Here is a 20,225-nt window from a genome sequence, read left to right as displayed (position 1 = left end):
TAAAAAATAAATCCTGGAAAAATTATTCTAATTTAATGTTGACCCAAAATTAATTAATAAAATTAATTTACAACAAAAAATATAATTTTCCTATTTAATTAAATATATAAGAATAATTTCAAATATTTAAGTATGATGATGAAAATCAACTTAAATATTAATATTCTATTTAATTAAATACACTAGAAAAATACTTCAAGCAAAAATATCACCTATCTAGATTTTCCTTTGACTAATTAATTCAATTTCTAATAATATACTTTAATTCAATTTATTTTAAATTAATCAATAAATGAAAAAATCATTGATTTAAGTTGATCCAAGAATTAATTAAAATAAATAATTAATTTACAACTTAATCTATTTTTCAAGATAAAATTCGAAATTCTAGCATTTAAGAAATGCAATTTCGAAAATTGATTAATAAAATAAAGAAAAAATATATTTTGAAAATTATTTAAATTTAGTTGAAAAAATAAATTTCAACTAAAAATAATTTTCTATTTAATTAAATGTCATGAAAAAGAAATATTTAAGTATCATGATGAAAATCAACTTAGATATTTAATTTTTCAAATTAATTAAATGTATTAAATTCAAGAAATAAATAATTACGTGTAGAGAAGGCTTAATTATTAATTTCTAGTTTAATACTAGGAAAAATATACTTAAAATAAATTGTACCAAAATTAATTATTTAAATAATTAATTTCACAATGTATAATATTTTCCTATTTAATATTAGAGATAATAAGTAGTTTAGAAATAACTATCTAGAAAATATCTTATTTGACTAAGTATCTTTTCCACAAAATTTGAAAAAATATCTAATTTAAGTTGTATTATAAAAAATCTAGAACTTAAATATTTCTCAAATTTAAATTTAATTAAATATCAAAATTAAGTTATAACCACTTAATTTGAAAATATTCCATTTTAAGTTAATATTTGAAAAGATATTAACTTAAAAAATATCTAAAGAATCTTAATAACCAATGCCTAAAATTCCTCAACTTAATTTTGAAATTTGAAATTCAAAAGATATTCAGATTTAAGTTGGTTAGTTGTAGATAACTAAATATCAACTTAAATAGGAATATTTAATGAAAAAATTAAATTAAGTTCCAGAAAGAATCTAGATGGTTATAATTCTATATTTAATTAAATACAAGAAAATACATATAGTTTAGCTTAGAATAAAAAATTCTTTAAACTATATTTTTCTTAAATTAATTTCAAAATAAATGAAATTAATTATGTTGCTAATCAATTTTAATTAGGTTAAACTAGTGTAATTAACCTAGTACAGTTGTTCAAATCAGGCAAATGGGCCTTCACAATTGGGGTGGTTTGTGTGAGGGGGTGCTGGGTTCAGTATATCGTACCCACTTCTATGGCTCCCAACTCTCACACAAGGCCCAAAAGAGAGGAATTTAACCTTAATAAGAACAACTGTTATTAATTGAATAAGCCCAAAAACTAAATGGGCCTAAATAAATTCTATCAATAACTATGATAATTTATTTTAGCAACATTAACCTATATGCATCTATAATAAAATTAAACACATAGGCTCACACAGGCACACTTTGGATGGGTCCTATCATGTTGCTAGGTCATGATCAAGGGAGCCATCAGATCATTAGATCTGGCAAAAAGTAACCATGGCTATTTGCAATCAAGTAATAATAGGTTTTGAAAACTTACACATAAGCTAAAACACATACTCCTGGAACAAGGTTAGCTGGATAGTTGGATGTAGGATTTATTTAATTTCGAAAATATTTAAAAAAAATTCGAAAAATTTAAAAAATTGAAAAATTCGAGATTTTAAAAAAAAATTAATTTAAAATTAAACCTACAATTATCTTATATCTATTTAAAATTACATGATTATAAATATCTTATTTTAAATTTAAATAAGGTCAAAATATCTAAAAAGGTTTAAAAAAAATCTTAAAAGATAAGATATTTTAAAATATCTTAAAAGATTTTATAAATATCTTAAAAAGATATTTTTTAAAATATCTTAAAGATATTATAAATATCTAAAAAATCTGACCTTAAATTTAAAAAAAATATAATCAAATTTAAAAATAAGATAGATTTTTAAGCAAAAAGATAAATACTAATTCTATTCGAATTCAAATTACACTAATATCTTGAATTAATTTTAAAAAAAATTAAATTAATTCAAAATGATAATTAGAATTGAATTAGGAATAGTAATAGTATATATACAAAACCATACAAAAATTTGGAAGTTAATTCCATGAAAAGGTATGAAAAATTGAAGAAAAGGGAAAAAATCCGAAACTGTACGGACAGTTCTGCGATCGCAGAAAAATATCAGCACAGCCCCGATTTTGTCAAATCTTCAAAAAATCATAACTAATTCAAATAAAATCCAAATTGAGTTCTGTAAAAGGCTAACTTGCTTAATTTTTTTCCATACTATCCAATAAAAATAATTCCAAAATCGAAATCACAATTATTTTTCACGAAAATTTCACAAACATCAATCATTCATCAAATAACACTCAATACAACATGATACCATCCAAAGAACATACAAACAATCGTTTTAAAGTCCAAATTTCTTGCAAGTAAATCAATTAATATGGCTCTGAGGCCAGTTGTTGGATATTATTTTACCAGGATCTTAGATCTACTCACAAGTATGTTTATTAACATCCTAAATAAGAACTTTCTAAAACGATAAATTAAACACATATAAAGTTTAGGAAACCTTACATTGGGTGCAGCGGAATAATATGACTCCTTCCGTTCAGATATCTAGCCCTTGATTCCTTTCTGTAGCAGAGCATTATCAATATCTGAACCTGGATCTCTTTCTCTGAATCTTTGATGCTGAAACTCCTTTGCTAATGATCTTTCTTCACGATCTTCCTCACTATGATTGAGGTATCACTTGCTGTGTGTGGGCACTACTCATACACTAAGAATTTCGAAATTCAAGAGGGAAGAGAAAGAAGAAGTGGCAGCTAAAGATAGGGAGAGAGAAAGGCTCAGGTTTTTCTCTGAAGGAAAAATAGAAAATTTAAGTGTAATTTTCCTGAAGCCTTCACTATCTATTTATAGCATTCCACTAGGGTTAGGTTTGAATTATTTGGCATTAAAATAATGAAAAAATCAGTTTAAATTTCCTACAAAAGTGGCTGGCCCTATACAAGTGGATTTGGGCCTCACTTTTTACAATTTTGCAGTTTTATCTTTTCTGCATCTGATTTTCTCAAAAACGCCAATTTTCTAATTCAACCATTTAAATGCCAATTCTAACTATTTAATAACTATAAATAATTATCAAATAATATTGTCATTTATCATATTTATTAATTGAACCATACAAAGTATCATAATTAACAAATATGCCCCTAAAACTCTTTCTTTACAATTTCGCCCTTACTTAGTGAAAAATTCACAAATAGACATAGTCTAATTTGAGAATTATAATTGATTAATCAAAACCAATTACATGAGTCTTACAAGCAATATTATCTCAACTAGTGGGGGGACCATGGGTCTATATAACCGAGCTTCCAATAAGTAGATCAAGAATTTAGCACTAAAATTCACTAACTTATTAATTCTTCGTTGAATCCACGCATAGAACTTAGAATTGCACTCTCAGTATATAGAATGCTCTATATGTTCCACCATATAGGCACATCATTAGTTATCCATTGTTATAATCCTAATGTGATCAATGATCCTCTATATGAATGATCTACACTGTAAAGGGATCAAATTACCGTTACACCCTACAATGTATTTATTCCTTAAAACACTTGACCTCGTATAAATGATATTTCAGCTTATGTGAAATGATTACTCCACCATTTATGTTCGTTCGGTCAAGCTCGAAGGAGATCATCCTTTGCTTACTATTCGCCAGATAGAAGCTATAGATTCCATGTTTATGATAGCGCTCCCACTCAATTGCACTACCGTGTTTCCAAAAAGTACGTATCACCCTGACCCAAAGGTAGGCTTAACTAACAATTCAAGGAACACGAATAGCCTTTCAAGATTGAGCCTAATCATAACAGGATTAAGATCATTTGATCTAGGATCAACTAGGCGATATTGACTTGAATAGACTTTACGGTAAGTTTAATTAAATCTAAGTCAAAGTTCAATATCGGTCCCTTCCGATGCATACTCCATGCATCCAACCCGAGCTTTACTTTAACCAATGCTCTGGAAAGAACATAGTATTTCTCAAAATACAAGTAAACTCTTATTGTAGATTATCATATCAGTAAAACCCTGTGTCTGATAAATCTAGGAAACTTTATTCACATAGTCATGTTTACTTTCCAATGTGTTGACGGCACAATAAACAGTATCAAGTATGTGAAAAGGGTTTCAGATGAATTTATACATTATGTACATATAATCATGAAATAAATCATGTGAACCATGCAACATTAAATGTTATTTCTGATCTATATTAATAAGTAAATCTGATTATATTGAAATGAGTTTTATTTAGGGCATAAAACCCAACACTTTCAAGTTTATTTTCGAAAATAATGAGTTGTCATCCAGTAAACTACCATTTTAGTAAATTATATTTAAAAAAAATATATATCATAAATGTTTAAGTCACCAATATTTTTTAAATATAAATTGATATATGCATTTTGATTAGTTAAATAAGGAATGAAGTTACAAATAACTTTTAAATTATTACGAATAAGAGACATTTTTAGAGCAATTAGTTATGATTTCGATAAGATACCAATTTGTTACTTTTGATAAAATTATCAATTTTAAAATAAAAAGATGATGATTAGACCAAATATTCTATAATTAGATATGCATATACTCATATATGCCAAATAAACTTATTAGTTTATTTTGGCATATTGAAACAAATTTTCATTCTTTGTTTATATTTTTCGTATAGCCTACCATCGTATATGCTAATAAATCTATTGGTTTATTTGGGCATGAAGAAACAAATTTTCATTTTTCTTTTCGTATATTGGAACAATAATTTATTTTATTTCATATAGCCTTCCAATATATATGTCAATAAACTTATTAGTTTCTGTTTGATGGAACAACATTTTATATTTTTCAATATAGAGTAAACTATAATCAAACATAATGATATACGCCAATAAATCTATTAGTCTATCTTCGTATAATTGAACAACAATTTATTTTTTTTATTTCAAAGACAATGTGTGCTATAAAATAATAAACTAATTGGTCTTTTTTTTTTTTCAAGTCTAGACATCAAATTTTGTTGTATACAAAGTACATGACTATAACATGTCTTACATAGTAAACCAGGATAACGATATATGAACTTGTCAAAGATTCGAATATGAAATGCATTGCTCACATGAAATGTCTTGTTCATAAGTTTATTTAGCATATATGGCTATATTATGCCTATACTCATACTTTTGGCATATTGACACAAATTTTCATTATACTTAACCACACAATCAGCTAACCATCGATTGAAAATTAATTAGTTATCTAAATTAATTACTAATTAGTTATTTTAAAGGTATATTACCATATCTTAATATTATTTAAGATACATGTTTTGTAATTTTAATTTATTGTAAAAACTAATTAGCTATCATAGTATAATAATGAAGTTAACTAAATTCTAAAATAAATATTGACTAAGATTAAGAAAAAAAGCTAACTAATTAGTATATGATTAGTATTATGAGTAATCAAATGGTTTCTTTGATTTTCGAAATAACGAAAAAATATATGTTTCCCTCATCTTACAATGTTCACATTGAAGCGTAGATCACAATAATATTTTTTTAACGCTCAATTGAGTAACAACGTGATCATCAATTCTTTTTAAAATTTAAAGATAAGAGAGAGAAAGAGGGAAAGAGAAAAAGATAAAGAGAGGGGAAGATGGTAAATATAAACTGAATCTATTTATGCTTAATTCCACATGTTATACAAATAAATAAATAAACAAAAGGAAAAAAGAAAAAATAAAGAAAGAAAGAAAGAAAAAGGCATCACCTTAGTATATCATGCATTCATGTTTTGGTAATACAATTAAAATAACAACGGTATAAAACACACGGTAAAATTATCAATTAAATGCTGTACAATATTATTGATAATAAGATATAAAAAACGACTGCACATGTAAATTTCCCATTTAATTATAAGGTTAGATATTTTATTATTAGGTATATTTAAATTTAATGATACCCTTATCCTTTTAATTTGAATTGTTATATTAAAATTATCGTATATGATAAATTAAATAATTAATAAATTTGAAATTAACCTGTATATTTTTATAGATATTCTAACATAATATTTTCAAATTCAAAATTGCTTATTTTGTTAAATATTTAATTATTTATAAATTATAAGTTAGAAGAATGATATTTATGCTATTGGGTGACTATTCAATGGTTACATTTTTATTGTAACCATATGGTTACATTTTTCTTTAACCTGTAATAGCAGGTTACTAATAGGTAGACTTTCTTTTTTTAGATTTAATTAATTATAATTAACTATTTTCTTAAAATAATTAATTAAATAAACATTCCTTTTTTAGAATTATTTAATTATAATTAACTATTTTCTTAAAATAATTAATTACATATTTAACAAGACCTCTTTTAGTAATTAATATTTATATTTAAATCCTTACTTGAATTATTTTAATAATTAAGCCATTTAATTATAATATTTACAAAAAAAATTTATTTTTTTTACAAAAATTAAACTTCTTTTGACACAAATTAAAATTCTCTTCTTATAATAAATTTTCAAATAATTAATTATTTTTAAATGATATTTAATTATTTTGTTACAATTATATGAACTAAGTATGAGGCCTCAAGCTAATCAATCGATAACAAGTGCAACTATTTTTTTAAAAAAAAATCCTTCAACTTATTTCATTTTTTACTTTTTAAATATTTAAATAAAAAAATTAAATAATTATGTGTAATAATTTAAAATTAAGATTACAAGTATAATAAAAATTAAATTATGAAATTATATTGTGTATAATTTTAAATTATAAAAAACTTTGCTCTAAAATTTTAAATAATTTAAGTATAAAAAAATAAATTGCTAAAAGATCCTTATATAGTAATAAATTGCAAAAAATTAATTAATAATTATAATTAATTTAATTTTAAAATATAATTAATCTTAATTAAAGTTTTATAAGAAAATAAATGATTAGGTTACTTTCAGGTTACAAGTTATTTTTTATTTATTTTTATTTAATTTCCAAATTAATCACAACCATAAAATAATAATCCAATGACTTAAAAAAATGTAACCATGATGGTTACAATAAAAATGTAACCATTGAAACCTCTTCCTTATGCTATTTTATATCATATTACTTATGAGATATTTAAAAATAGTATTTTAAATATTTAAAAAACCTAAACATTTTTGTAGAAATTTAAAAAATGCTTAATTTGAGATATTTTGACATATAATTAGGATAATTATTATTTGTTTATTATTTTATTCCTAAAATAATAATTGTCTAACCATATCTATTTTAAAATTGGTTTATTTTGTTATTAATTTTATTAAATTATAAGATCACAAAATGATATTGAAAATATCTATTTGGATATTTTCAAATCATTTATCTTATTAGATATTTAATTTATTTTGATAAAATAATTCAAATAAACCTAGATATTTTAAATTAGTTTTTTTAAAATTTAAATTTTGATGAGATATTTAAGGTTGTTTTTAACTGCCCTAAATTTTCAAAATTTAGTTGGTTAGTTACAATAGTAATTTAATTATGTTAATATCTTATTTCACATTGTTACATTGACATTTTTTGTTTATTTAATTTTTTATTCAAAAAAAACTTTTTTTTTAAGAAAACTATTATTTATTTGATCTAAATTGCTATGATTAACTTGTTGACTGATCCAATGATCTGATTTTAATCATAATCCAATTGTCAATAGATCCTATCAATAATTTGTACTAGGTAAATTATGTATTTCTTTCATCTGCGTAAACCTAGAAACATGATAGGGCCCATCCAAATCAATTTGACCTTTGTGAGCCTATATGTTTACTTTTGGGCTTAGATGCATATAGGAAGCCCATTTATTTCTAGATATTTAAATGGACTAGGTTGCTAGAATAAAATATCACTTATCATAGTTTTATTTAGGCACAATTAGTATTGGGCTTATTTAATGAATAACAATTATTTAATGAAAGGTTAATTCCTCTCCTTTGGGCCTTGTGTGAGAGTTAGGGGGGCATTAGTAGTGGATACGACATATTGAACCCATCCCTTCCTCACATGAACAACCCCAATTGTGAAGGCCCATTTACCTTATTTAAATAATTGTATTAGGCTAATTATACTAGTTTAACCTAATTAAAATTTAATTAGTAACATAATTAATTTTGAAATAAATGATTTTATTAGATTATTTTAAAAATAATTTAGAAAAACACACTTAGTTTAATAAAATATTCTAGATAGTGAATTCTAGTAACTTATTTATATTTTCTAATATTTAATTAAGTAGAAAAATATTAGTGTTGGGAGACTATTGGGGATGACATATGTGAAGCTGTGATATCATTTTTGGAATCAGGTAAAATTCTTAGAGAAATCAATTCAACAATTAATACCTTGGTTCCAAAAAATAAATGCCCTAACACTATCAAAGATTTTAGACCAATTGCTTGTTGCAATGTTATCTACAAAACTACAACTAAGCTTTTGAGTTCTACAATTAGAGACATTCTTCCTGAAATAATTTCTCATTCTCAAGGAGAATTTATTAAGGGTAGAATTATAGGGCATAATATCATGATATGTCAGGATTTGGTGAGGCACTATAACAGGAAAGCTAACAAATCGAGTTGTATGATCAAGCTTGATCTTCGAAAGGCATATGACACCATTGAATGGGAATTTTTGGAAGAAATGCAATTAATAATGAACTGTATCACCTCTCCTAAGTTCTCTCTTATGTTCAATGGAACTTTACATGGTTTTTTTAAAGCTAGGAGAGGGCTTAGACAGGGGGAACCCATGTCCCCTCTATTGTTTGTCTTGGGTATGGAATACCTTTCTAGACTCATGAGGAAGATTGGTGAGAAGGAGGACTTTCATTTCCATGATAGATGCTCTCAACTTAAATTGAATCATTTGGCATTTGCAAATGATGTTCTATTGTTCTATCATGGAGATACAAAGAGTGTCACTTATATGCTACAGGCCCTAAAATTGTGTTCTCTCACTTCTGGACTTCATCCTAATGCAAGTAAAATTGCAATTTATTGCAGCAACATGCATGAAGACAATGTGAAGAAGTTGATAGAAGTATCTGGTTTCTCGAGGGAGGATTTGCCTTTCACTTACCTGGGAATCCATATTTGTGTAAAGAAAATATCTGGTAAAGAGTGTGAGTTACTGGCTAAAAGAATGACTGCTAGGATTAAGAGTTAGAGCTCAAGAAACCTTTCCTTGGCAGGTAGAATTACTTTAATAACCTTAGTTTTAATAGCTATTCAGGCATACTGGAGCCATATGATGGTGTTGCCCAAAAAAGTGATCAAATCTATAGAAGCTATCTGTAGAGCCTTTTTATGGAAAGGGCAAGCTATGTTCCATGGAGCTGGTGCTGTTGCTTGGGAGAACATATGCTAGCCTATAAGAGCAGGGGGTTTGGAATAAAGAAGCTAGAGGAGTGGAATAAGGCTGCCATTTGTAAGTACATATGGGCCATTTCAAACAAGCAAGAGAGTCTTTGGCTAAGATGGGTCCATAGTGTTTATATCAAAAAACAGGATTGGTGGAGTTACTCTGCTTCTATCCATGCTAGTTGGTAATGGAAGAAGCTGGTAGCTATCAAAGACCAGCTTAAAAAAGTGTGTGATGTTGCAAGTTTTCAGAGGGAAAGGTACACCATTGTAGCAGGGTATAACCTGCTCTCTGCTTCTGCAGCTAGGCTGAACTGGTGCAAAGAAGTGTGGGCTAGATTGAACACCCCTAAACATAGTGTGATTTTGTGGTTAACAATGCTAAACCGGCTAAAAACTAAGGAAAGGCTGCTAAAGTATGGGATGCAAGTGAATGAGAAATGCTGTCTTTGTGAGGCTCAAGTTGAAACGAGTCAACATTTGTTCTTTAAGTGTAATGTTTCTCTTCACGGACTGCTAGAAATCAAGGCTTGGCTGAATTGGAATACTGTAACAATCAGCCTTCCCCACCTGCTGAGATGGATAGGCAGAGCTAAGCTCTCTAAATTTTGAAAAATGGTCTATGCTGCTCCAATTGCAGGGCTGGTTTATAGCATTTAGAGGCTGAGAAATGCTGTAATCTGGCAGGATTTTTCTTTAAATTCAAGGTGAATTGTTGAAGACACTAATGGAGTGTAAAGATGAGAATCGCAATGTTTTTGCCAAGAAAGATTTTAATGATGTAGATAAAGATTGGTTCAATGCTTTATAATGTGAAATTGTACAGAAAGATTTGTTTGTGTATAGATTGTTTAGGCCCCGGATGGAGTGCTAGTAGGTTCCAAATACCATTTTGTGCAATACAATATCCTGATTTATCAAAAACAAAAAATAAGTAGAAGAATATATTTAAGTTGAAAATTAATTAATTTTAGACCAACTTAAATTAGGATATTTTTCCTAGAACTTAGAATTAGAATTTATAATTAAGTTGATTTTATTCAACATACTTAATTGTTTGTTTCTATTTCATGAAATTTAATTAATTAGAAGATATATTTAAGTTAAAAATTAATTTATTAATTAATTTTGGACCAACTTAAATTAGAATATTTTCTTAGATATTAAATTAGAAATAATAATTAAGTTGATCTTATTCTAGATACTTAATTAATTTTATTTTAATTAATTTAATTAAATTAGAAAATTATATTTAAGCTAGAAATTTTTCAATTTCAGATCAACTTAAATTAGAATAACTTTCAAAATATATTTGTTGACCTCGCTTTTAGCCAACAACAGCGAGTCTAATTTTGTAAGCGACAAGTAGTTTATAACAATTGAAATATAATAAAGCAATATAACGACACAGGAATTTTATAGAGGTTTAGCCCCGAGCAGTTCCATAATAGCATAATCCTCGTTATTTGTATTGACTTAAGAATAAGGAGAAAGGTGCCTTTTCTTATAGCTCTTACAACAATATCTCTGAATATGAATTCTTAGACAAAATCTCTCAACAAGAATGTTTTCGACCCTTCGCCCAGTGAATATGCATCACTATTTATAGGGCTATGAGCTTGGAGAGGAAGTATTTCCCTTCTCATTGCAATTGATATAAGCAGAAAGATTGCATAGTAAATACATAATACACTGATCGTAGGATTTGGACAGCTTTCCATATCTCTGTAATCTGATCCCCAAGTTATAGGGATTTCCTTGATGACTCACGATGGGAAAGCTGAATTCGCTAAGTGTTTGTCGTTCTGCGCGAGTTGCTGACTGCTTCGTCTTGAGCATGCATATGAGTTATCCTGTTTGGCCTGTATCTTGCGAGCAAATACTCGGAGTCGATTCTATGTGTCACCATCGGGTGAGGCCACGTCAGAGTGTAAAAATTGGGATAACATTTGCCTCCAAGTCTGTACGGTACTTCCGAAGTTGCGTATAGACTTCATCCGAGTTGTCTTTGTGTTTGAATGGGTGACACGTATCAGGCGCGTCTGTTCGCGACTCCATGTGAGGCTGACTGGGTGTCCCTTCGGTTTTCGGCTAATAAATGCTCTGACTAAATTAATATTTCAAAATCTGATTTTCTCTCACCACGGTTGACGGTTGCACTTGAATGCTTTTGATTTCCCATATTCGCTTTTGGGGGGAACCGAGGCGTCTGAGGTTCTTTTGAAATAATTACCCCTTTTCGTTGTTTGCCTATAAATACCGTTGAGTGTTTGTTCACAAACTCATTTTCACTAACCTTCTTGGCAAAGTAAGTTTAGAGCGAAAAGAGAGGTTTTTAGCTTCGAGTTTGCTGAAGTGTTTTCACAAAAACTTCTCGTTGAGCTTGGCATAACCTGAATCCAGACGTTCAATCCTTGAGTAAGTTCTCTATTTCTCTTACGTTTACTTTGCACATTTATTTTCTGAATGCGCCTTTCACTTCGCTGTAGAAGATATGTAGGAAACCCTAAGTTTAGAAATCTGTGTTTTTCCTTTGTAACGATCCGTGCTATTTCATCGTTCATAATGCTTGCTTTTTGAACCGCATAATGCCTGTCTTTCATCTTGCTTATTCTAAGCTTCATGAAAATTTTTGCCCTAACTCACAAAAATTTCAAACTTCTGAGTTTCAACTTTTGTCAAATATTCTTATTCTTTAATCCGTTGAGTACTCCTGGTCGGCATATTTGCCTATTTTAATGTTCGATATCCCGACCAAACACTCATCTTGTGTGTTGTCTTTTGTAGATGAACCTAGGTGAGTTTTGGGGAAGCGAACGCCATATCGACCAGGATCTGCTTAAACTCTTGTTAGAGGATCATCCTCATCTTCGTTCTAGTCCAACCTCCTCGAGTGACGGACATTTTAGCTTAAGTCTTCCGTCAAGCCATAGGATGATGGCTCGTACAAAAAAGACAATGCGTAGAATCAATGTATCTGACCCTCAAGTGGCCCGGCATGCCACCTTACCCAATGCCGAACAAGATCCGTCCGTCCAGGAGGAGGAGGATCATGAAGGGGACGCCGAGGTCCAGGAGATTGAGGAACAGGACGATGTTCGTTCTAGCAGTCCTTTCGAGGCGAAGGAAAAGGAGGAGGTTGCACCCCCAAACTTTGGGGGATATAATGAGGTTGGGGAGCCAATCGATGCGGATGGCGACATCCTGGTTGAGGGCGTGGACTATGTTGGTGAGGAACTTACTGTTGCGGTTCCTTATAGAAGGCAAGGAGCTTTGGGTGCAAGGTGGGTGAGCCCTCCATCCAAGGTCACTGAGGCACGCTTGCGGGATCTTGACCAGGATGGCTACCTGGGCGAGTTAGACTGTACATTCCTGACTACCACAATCGAGCCACAAACCCTGAAAGGGGAAGGTGATCCTGGTCGGGTGCTCATGCCAAGCAAGGGGCATTGTTGCCTTTGCACCCATACTTTAGGAATGTGGCAGACTTCTTCCGCCTCTGTCTGACCTAATTCACTCCCAAGGGCATTAAGTATCTGTCTGCCCTCTTTGTTCTCTACGCCTCCCAGAAGTGGGATATGCCTTCTCCCCATGAGGTTAGCTAGTTTTTTGACATGAAGTCTACCCCTAAGCAAGGCAGGTCGGGGTACTTCTATTTTTCTCAGCCAGACTTCAAGTTGTTGACGGGCACCGAGGATAAGGCCGTGAACAAAATTGGGCATTTTGTTGACGAGTACTACATGGTGGAAAGCATGGGCACTACCTACACTCGGTTCCAGCAGATCCCTACATATCACTGCCCTCCCTTCACACTTGCCCTTTGGGATAGAGCTTAGAAGCTTGCCCTGTTGCCGGGTGCTGCCTGGGATATCACTCTGTTCACCTCCGAGGACAACTTTTTGGAATACAGGCTTTACCCAAACGATTTCATTCCTAAGCCAGTGAAGGAGAAAAAGAGGAAATCTGGTGATGGCCGGGTTGAGGGAGCTCATAAGAAGAATGAACTCATTCAACTTAAGCGTGAAGCTAAGTTGAAGGGAGGTGCAAGGGCCAAACAGTATGCTCATGAGTCTTTGAATCCTGAAGATGAGGCTAAGGAAGATCAAGTGACTCCGCTCAAAAGGAGGAAGAAACTTCTGGCCCAGCCCAGGCTCGTTTAACATGCCATTCGAATCAGGGAGCCCAATTTGTTGGAAATATTTTACCAGGATCTAGATTTACTACCAAGTATGTTTCATTAACATCCTAATATGAATTCTAAAACAATGAAATAAACACATAAGAGTTTAAGAAAACCTTACATTGGGTGAAGCGGAATATAATGACTCCTTCCATTCAGATCTCTAGCCCTTGAATCCTTTCTGTAGCAGAGCATAATCAAGATCTGAATCTAGATCTATTTTTCTCCTTCTTTGATGCTGATTCTCCACAGTCTTACACACTATGTTTTAGATACTACTTGATGTGTGTGGGCACTACTTTATCACTCAAGGAATTTCGAAACATTTAGAGAAGAAAAGAGAGAGAGGGGCGGCTAGGCTTTTCTGAAAGAAACAATGTGCAAAGTAATGAGTTTCCTGAAGCCAATACTTTCTATTTATAGAATTCCATCTAGGTTTAGGTTAGAATTGTATGGCATTAAAATAATGGAAAAATAAAATGGTAAACCTTTTGCATAATGGGCGGCCATATAAGGAAATTGGGCCTCACTTTGCAACTTTCCCATTTTGTTATTTTTCAATCCCATTTTCTCAAAAATACCAATTTTCCAATTCAACCATTTAAATGCCAATTCTAATTATTTAATAACTAAAAATTAATTATTAAAAAATATTGCCATTTAATAAATTTATTAATTTAGACATATGAAGTCTCTTAATTAATTAATAAACCTAGAATCTCTTTTCTTTACAGTTTCGCCCTTGCTTAGTGAAAATTCATAAAGTAGACATAGTCTAACTTTAGAATTATAATTGATTAATTAAAATCAATTAACTGAGTCTTACAAGCAGTATGGTCTCAACTAGTATGGGGACCATGGGTCTATATAACCGAGCTTTCAATAAGTCGAACTGAATTTACCAAGTAAATTCCCTAACTTATTGATTCCTTATTGAATCCACACTTAGAACTTAGAATTGCACTCTCAGTCATATAAAACGCTCTATATGTTCCATGATATAGATACGTCATTAGTTATCCATTGTTATAATCCTAATTTGATCAATGACCCTCTAATAGATGATCTACATTGAATAGGCACTAAGTTACCGTTACACCTTCAATGTATTTTATCCTTAAAACACTTAGCTCCGTATAAATGATATTTTAGTGAAGTGAAATGAGATCTCCACCATTTATCTCTGTTTAGCCAAGCTCGAAGGATATCATCATTTCACTTCTAAATTCCTATAACAGTTATAGATTCCATATTTATGTTAGCGTTCCCACTCAATTATACTATCATGTTCCCATAATGTACGTATCACCCTGACCCAAAAGTAGGCTTAACTAACAAATCAAAGAACATGTATAGTACTCTTGAGTGTTGGAAATTATTTTACCAGGATCTTAGATCTACTCACAAGTATGTTGATTAACACCCTAAATATGAACTTTCTAAAACGATGAAATAAACACATATAAAGTTTAGTAAACCTTACATTGGGTGCAGCGGAATTAAATGACTCCTTCCGTTCAGATCTCTAACCCTTGTATCCTTTCTGTCGCAGAGTATTATCAGGATCTGAACCTGGATCTCTTTCTCTGATTCTTTGGTGCTGAAACTCCTTCTTGCTGAAAGTCTTTCTTCACGATCTTCCTCACTATGATTGAGGTATCACTTGCTGTGTGTGGGCACTACTCTAATCACTAAGTATTTGGAAATCTTAAGGAAGAAGAGAGAGAGGGAGTGGGTGGCCAGATAGAGAGAGAGAGAGAGAGGCTCAGGTTTTTCTGAATGAAAAGTGTGTAATTTTCCTGAAGCCTTCACTATCTATTTATAGCATTCCACTAGGGTCAGGTTTGAATTATTTGGCATTAAAATAATGAAAATATCAGAGAATAAATCCTATAAAAGTGGCTGGCCATGGCAGTATGGATTTGGGCCTCACTTTTTGCAATTTTGCAGTTTTATCACTTTTGCATCTGATTTTCTCAAAAATCCCAATTTTCTAATTCAACCATTTAAATGCCAATTCTAACTATTTAATAACTATAAATAATTATTAAATAATATTGTCATTTATCATATTTATTAATTGAACCATACAAAGTATCATAATTAACAAATATGCCCTAAAAACTCTTTCTTTACAATTTCGCCCTTACTTAGTGAAAAATTCACAAATAGACATAGTCTAATTTGAGAATTATAATTGATTAATCAAAACCAATTAAATGAGTCTTACAAGTAATATTGTCTCAACTAGTGGGGGGACCATGGGTCTATATAACCGATCTTCCAATAAGCAGATCAAGAATTTATAACCTAAATTCACTGACTTATTAATTCTTCGTTGAATCCATGCATAGAACTTAGAATTGCACTCTCAGTATATAGAATGCTCTATATGTTCCACCATATAGACACATCATTAGTTATCCATTGTTATAATCCTAATTGATCAATGATCCTCTATAAGAATGATCTAAACTGTAAAGGGATTAGATTACCGTTACACCCTACTATGTATTTTATCCTTAAAACACTTGACCCCGTATAAATGATATTTCAGCTTATGTGAAATGAGTACTCCACCATTTATTTTCGTTTGGTCAAGCTCGAAGGAGATCATCCTTTGCTTACTATTTGCCAGATAGAAGCTATAGATTCCATGTTTATGTTAGCGCTCCCACTCAATTGCACTACCGTGTTCTCAAAATGTACGTATCACCCTGACCTAAAAGTAGGCTTAACTAACAAATCAACGAACACGAATAGCCTCCTGAGATTGAGCCTAATCACAACAGGATTAAGATCATTTGATCTAGGATTAACTAGGCGATATTGACTTGAATAGATTTTACGGTAAGTTAATTAAATCTAAGTCAAAGTTCAACATCAGTCCCTTCCGATGCATACTCCATGCATCCAACCTGAGCTTTACTTTAACCAATGTTCTGGAAATAACATAGCATTTCTCCAAATGCAAGTAAACTCTTGTTGTAGATTATCATATCAGTAAAACCCTGTGTCTGATAAATCTAGGAAACTTTATTCACATAGTCATGTTTACTTTCCAAAGTGTTGACAACACAATAAACAGGATCAAGTATGTCAAAAGGGTTTCAGATGAATTTATAAATAAAATAGACAAGCAATTGATAAAGTGAACCAAAACATACACAAATGAATGAAAAATACTTATGTTTCTTTATTGATGTTGAATAAAATAGATTACATTGCAATGGAGTTTTATTTAGGGCATCAAACCCAACATTGAGATCGAACCTAAACATATCAGGATTAAGATCATTTGATCTAGGATCAACGGGTGATATTGAATTGAATAGATATTACGGTAAATTTTAATATATCTAATCAAAGTTCAATATCGGTCCCTTCCGATGTATACTCCATACATCCGATACAGGTAAACTTTGCCAATATCCTGAAAGGACATAACACTTTTCCAAGGTGTAAGAATACCTATCGCTGATTATACCATGTCAGTCTGAATCCAGTGTTCTGACAAATCAGGGGATAAACTTTCGAACATATAATTAAGATTATATTCCACTGTGCTGACAACACTATAATCATTAACAAATTCATATGTTCTGGACTTAGATAGAATTCATACATTATATATATAATCATGAAATAAATCATGTGAACCATGTAACATAAAATGTTATATCTGATCTTTAATAATAAGTAAATCTGATTATATTGAAATTGGTTTTATTTAGGGCACAAAACTTAACAAACTTCCACTTGCACTAATATAAAACAAAATGTGCATTTCAAATAATCTCAACACCTTGATATACAAATCAAGTGTAGTAGTAGTAAACTCCTCGTAATAGGATCTGACAGGTGGAATTAAACACAACCTTTTCTCCACCATTATTATTCCTTAATCACAAAATTCTTGATATTGTGAAATTCCTCTCTATATGTCTACTCTCTTGGGATATTGGATTCTATACTTTTGGCAACTACTTTTGGTTAATCAGGAAAATAACACTAGTACTTAAGACAAGTTGGAACGGTGCCACAAATGTATAGAACTTTCCTTAGACTGAATAAGTACCTTTCCTGCAACATTAACATTCAGTCTCTCTCTGGTAGACTAAGAGATTTCAGATAGGTTTTTACACTTCTCCAAAATCACTACTCACTACTAGAAAATTGGGTTTTAGTGACACACATAGAGTAACTCCAAAAGTGTATAGTGACACTTCAACGCGCGTCACTAATGAGGGTGACTGGAAAGACAATTTTTAGTGACACTTCATACGTGTCACTGAAACCTTTTGCATTCATTTTTAACGTGTCACTATAGGCGTATAGAGTCAAGTTTTGTCAGACTGAAAAAAATAATAGCCACACACACGAAGTGTCGCTATATCTTTTTTTTTCTTTTTTATTAAAATATTTGGAGATATAGTGACACACAAAAAATGTCACTGTATTAAATATTTTTCTAAAAAAAATAATATTTAATTTAATTTAATTAAAATTTTATATATTATAAATAATAATTTATATTAATTATATAAAAATACAATTTGATATAACAATTCTTTTTTTTGTTGCTGTTGTTGCTAAAGAAGATAAATAAAAATACTAATTCAGACAAAAAATTCTCATTAATTTCATAACATAAGAGCAAATACAAAATCAAACCAATACAGAATTTCTAACATACTAAAAACTAACAAAAATTCTAATTAAACACCAAACCAATTCTGGACAAAACAATAACATACATAGAATCAAACTCAAATAATCAATATAGAAATTCTGGACAAAAATACTAACATACATACTAACAAAAATTCTAACATACTAACAAAATTTCTCATTACAGAAATTTTAGAGTAAATAAAAATATTGATAACATGCATAGAATCAAACTCAACAAACCAATATAAAATTTCTAAGAAAATAAAATAATGCAAACTTTGTAGGCTTCTTTACTCCCATTTAAAAAATAAAATATCAAACCCCATAAAAACCCAAGCGGCGGTGACCTCCGTTTGGCTCGTTGGCGATGCTGGACGTTTGTCGTTTGGGAAGAAGATCGGAGCTCGGAGTCGGGCCACATGAGGAAACCAGAGGGAGAGAAAAGTTTTCACCTCCGATTAGCTCATCCTTTTTGATGGCGTGTGAGCGAAATGGGGTGCGAACGTTTGGGGAAACCACTGCCGTTCGGGTTTCAAGTGTTGCGCGCATCATGTGGCCAATTTGGACCACCGTAGTTCGGAGAGAGGCCTGGCAAAATCACCATGCAAGGGAAATAGGAAAGATAGATGAAAGAGATATTGGGTCTTTGGGTTTTGTGGGGTTGAGGAAGCCATGGCCGCCGGAGAAAGAAGGAACCAACCGTGGTCACTCCAGACCACACGCAACAAAGGGAGAGAGATACGTGAGGGGAAAATGATGAGATTTATTAGGGTTAGGATTAGCAATGGTTTTTTTCAGGAAAAAGAAAGAATGAGGTTAATTAGGGTTTCAACATATCCCTTTTATACCCCCATTTATTTATTTATTTATTTAATTTTCCTTTATTGCTTTTAATAAATAAATTAAGAGAGAAAGAAGGAATCATATTGCACGTGTCCTTCAATTTTTTTTTACTTTTTAATTTTTTTATTTATTTTTATTGAATCTTTAGTGACAAAAAAGGTGTGACTCTCAATACATTTAGAGTTAGGATGTGTGTGTCATTATATATATTTATATATTTTTTAAAATAAATAAGTTTTTAGTGACCCCTTAGATATATAGTGACACGCATTATGGAACATATATTTGAAATTTTTACTGTCTAGTAATGAGTGTCACTAAAAATTGACTAAAACATTTAGTGACCCACACTTTTTGTGTGTGTCACTAAATTTTGTCACTAAATGTGTAAATTGTAGTAGTGACTCCACTCCTGGAGTAATCACCATCTTATCAGCACACAAAGGCAAGTCTTGAAATCTGATGTGGTGTAATCTAAGAGTTTTAAACACACCCTTATTGACTAACATATAGTTCCTTTTCTTAAGATTTACTGAATTGTCTTCCAATGTTCCTTTCCTGCATTAATCTGATACCTACTCATTACTCCCACTCAACAGCAGGTGTCTGGTCTAAGGCATACTAAAGCATATCTGAGACCTCTCACTGTTGATTTAAGAAATTCTTTCATGGCTTTATCTTTTCTGGAATAGTTGAGACTTTTCCTTAGATAAATAAAATCTATGCCTGGAAGTTGTGAAGCTTCTGTAGATTGCCATTAAAAGGAAAATGCTTCAGCATCTTACTAAAGTAAGTTGCTTGCACTAGAGTAAGTAATTAACCAGGTATACAATGAGCCATAGGT

The sequence above is a fragment of the Cannabis sativa genome, chromosome 3, assembly GCF_029168945.1.
Source record: "Cannabis sativa cultivar Pink pepper isolate KNU-18-1 chromosome 3, ASM2916894v1, whole genome shotgun sequence".
Lineage (NCBI taxonomy): Eukaryota > Viridiplantae > Streptophyta > Magnoliopsida > Rosales > Cannabaceae > Cannabis > Cannabis sativa.
Note: the sequence above shows the minus strand (reverse complement) of the source record.